Here is a 3,975-nt window from a genome sequence, read left to right on the forward strand (position 1 = left end):
TGAGACTTTTTGGTGGGAATTTGTGAATAAGTGAAAATAAAATAATAATAATAATAATATATTTTATTGGGTTTAATTGTACACTGCTCTGCACTTTAGAAAGAGGAGATAAATAATTTAAATCAATCAGTCAATCACTCAATTAGCTGTCTTTCTTTTTTCTTTTTTTATTAGAATTCTTATGTTACATTAATAAACATTATCATATTACATCACAGGACTTGTTATACTATATACAAGGATAATATACAAAAGGGGGGGAAAGGAAATATTCCAGAGTCATATATGTACCAACACTTTGGACTTCCTGTCTATCCCGTTGTATATTCCCTTTTTACAAATGAATGTACTCTTATTGTTATAAATTTCTTTACATTTTATCTAATACATTCCTATATCAATATGTACCCTTGATCTTATTTCTCAACTCAATCTCTCTCCAAAGTCAATCGAATGCTAGCACAAATTGCGAACCCTTACTGTATTTTTGAACATATATCTTATATCTATCCCACTTTTCCATAATTTTTTGTTTTGAGTTGCCTCTCAGGCTATTTGTCTACTGCGCCATTTCAGTTACCTGTCCTCTCCTGCAACATCCCAGGCTGATTGCAGCAACATAATCATACAACTGAAAACAAACATATGAGTTTATATACAGTTATAAAAGCAAGGGAAACACCTCCCTCCAGAGAAAAGAAGTGGGTACCACAAAAATATCTTAACAGTGAAAGGCCACAATAAAGAGGTGTGCTTTCAGCACATGAGGGAGGATGTGCAATGAAGATGCTTGATGCACCTCTTCACCTGCTCATTGCACCACTGGCGCAGGAAGGGGGTGCGGGGGGTGCGGTCTGCCCCCGGTGTCATCCCTGAAGGGGGGTGACATTGTCGCCCCACCCCCCTTGGACGCTTGCCCCACCCCTGCGGGTGTCTCGCCTCCCCCCTGGGTGCTCAGCACGTGCGCCGCTCTGTGTGCCGGAGCAACTAGCTTCGCCTCTGCATTGCACACTCCCTTTTCCCCATGAAACCCAGGCATCCTAGAACCTGTTTTTAATTAGAGGAATTAGCTTTGGAATATAGTGAGTCATTATGAGGAACTTGCCTCTAGGCATGTGTGAAGTGCGTTGCTGTTCCTGCACCATTAATGCCATTATTCTCATCACCCCCAGATCTGAGGAAGCTGTGATAGGGTTTCTAGGTAAAAAGTGATGGTTGTTTCCTAGAAGGGTTGTCTTTTATGCCTCTCATTTGGTCATTTTTGTGACTAGCTTGATGAAGAGTTCTGAACACTGAGCTGACTGCAGTACAGTGGTACCTCAGGTTACAGACGCTTCAGGGTACAGACACCGCTAACCCAGAGATAGTACCTCAGGTTAAGAACTTTGCTTCAGGATGAGAACAGAAATCGCGTGGCAGCGGCAGCAGGAGGCCCCATTAGCTAAAGTGGTACCTCAGGTTAAGAACAGTTTCAGGTTAAGAACGGACCTCCAGAACAAATTAAGTTCTTAACCTGAGGTACCACTGTACTTCTGTAGGTGTGGACTGAGAGGTTTTATTAGAAACATATCCTTGCTGACTAGAGCTCTCAAGATCTTTTGGACTACAATTCCCAAACACCTTGAGAGCTGTGATCGGGGCTGCTGGGCTCTGTAGTCTAAAGCATCGGGGGAGGGGGGACCAGGATGGCAAAGGCTGATCTAGAACTAAGACCTATTTATTTCTACTTCCCTTAATCTTGTTTTTCCCCCACACGCCTACACAAGCTCAAATGAAAGCCAAGCCTTTTTGATCTGTAGTGTGACTGTTTCTTCTCTGATGAAGAAAGCTTGTTGCCTTCAGCAATCTTGCAAAGTGACTGTGACACCTGGGCTAACAGAGCCCATTATGTCCCAATAGCCCAAACCTAATCCATCATTCTAGGCGTTTTCCCATGTTATTCTATTGAAATATTAATTTTTCACAGCGCAATCCTATTCAAGTCCCATTGAATACAATGGAGCGTTTTCTGATTGCCACCACCCTTGTCATCTCAAACATTTTGCATGAAGATCCCCAGGCAACTTTCTTCCTAATCTTACAATAGCTCCTTTCTTTAATCTTCTTAAATTCTTGCCAGAATCCAAATTGCTTGGCTGGGATGAAATCTTACAGGCTGAGATGGTGTGGCCTGGCTCACACCATTCCATAAAAAGATGCTGAACGAATGACACTGTTGTTGTACCTGCAGCCCAGGGAAAAGCACTGAAAACAGCTCTGTCCGGCACCTCTTGTGGTGTAGTGGTTAAGAGCGGTAGACTCATAACCTGGTGAACTGGATTCGATTCCCCGCTCCTCCACATGCAGCTGCTGGGTGACCTTAGGCCAGTCACACTTCTCTGAAGTCTCTCAGCCCCACTCACCTCACAGAGTGTTTGTTGTGGGGGAGGAAGGGAAAGGAGAATGTTAGCCGCTTTGAGACTACTTAGGGGAGTGATAAAGCGGGATATCAAATCCAAAGTCCTCCTCCTCCATTTTGTGTGCTGTTACATAAATGCTTTTCAAAGGGTGACCTGTCTAACTGCTGAGTAAGCTAGTATTGACAATAATAACCATACTCAGTCAGTCTATTGGTCCGTCTCGCTCAGTAGTGTTTACTTTCCAGGGTTTCAGTATGGGGGTGGGGGTCCTCCCCCTGTGCTACCTGGAGATGCTGAGGAATGAACCTGGGATTTTAATTTTTTTTTCCATGCAGAGCAGATGTTCTTCCCCCGAGACACAGTCCTAGTCCTTCCCCAAATCCTATGCCCCCCTTTTTCCACTGATCTCTGTACCCTCAAACCAAAGGGACGTGAAATTTGCAGAGTACTTTTCTAGGCTCTTGAACTAGCTGAAGTTACTTGTGAGATGGTGATCCCTGTGCACACTTACTGGGTAAGGGGGACTTGCTTCTGTGTAAACTTAAGAGAGCACACTGAGCTGCCTGTCCCATTGAAAACAATGGAGCAAGTTAAAGTCATGACAAAAAAAACTTCTGCCCCATTGCTTTCAATAGAAATTGCTTGTCATGGCTAATTTTAATTGGGGCCTAATCTTTGAGGCTGCATTGGATATTTTTCAGCTTATTAAACCAAACTGCCATCTTGGAAGTTAGAGATTTGCTATATAAACACACACACACACACACACACACACAAACACACACACAGAGACCAATCTACTGGATGCAGTTCATACTACTTTGCAATCTACACTCCATAACTTTGATGTTATAAACCACAGGGGGAAGCAACCTACAGCCCAGGGGCTGCATTTTATGCAGCCCTTAATACCTCCTGATAAAATAAACAGATATTCTCTATATTTTGGAAAGCTGTTTGTTTGTTCACTATACATTTGGGCACCTTTTAAGATAATGGAACCAAATTTTGTAAGATGGTTCCTGAGATCAAGGAGCCAGGTTTTCAACTAAGTTTGTATATGATTGGGTGCCATTTTGAATCAAGATGGTGGGCTGAACTTTTCAAAACTGCACCCATTTTTTGGTTTCAGAATTCCCAAATAGTGCCTGGTGCAGGCTATTAGTAATATATGATTATATGTTGTATAATCTCATCCATGCTTCCTCTTGCCCTCCCGCTTCCCCCCAGGAAAACCTGCTGCCTATTGCTGGATCTGAATAAACATAAACTGGGTTTTATTGATGTTTGCTCTGATTGGGTTTTCTGAGGGAAAGGCAAATCCACCCATGCCTGTGCCAAGAAAGAATGGGCTAAGCACAAAACTGTTTGTGTTTTCTAGGCAAGCGACAAGAAGAAGTCTGGACGTGCCCTAAAATACAATATAAATCAGTGTCTCTGGTTGTGATGAGGTTGGAAACAGAGATGTGATGAAGGGTGGTTTGGAATCCCCAACTGATGTACTCAAACCCCTCTAGAAGCAGGTTGTCCTGGAAAGAGCCCCATCTGCTTCCAAGAATAAGTCAGGCAGCCGGAC

The sequence above is a fragment of the Podarcis pityusensis genome, assembly GCF_964106645.2.
Source record: "Podarcis pityusensis genome assembly, chromosome: 13".
Classification (NCBI taxonomy): Eukaryota; Metazoa; Chordata; class Lepidosauria; order Squamata; family Lacertidae; genus Podarcis; species Podarcis pityusensis.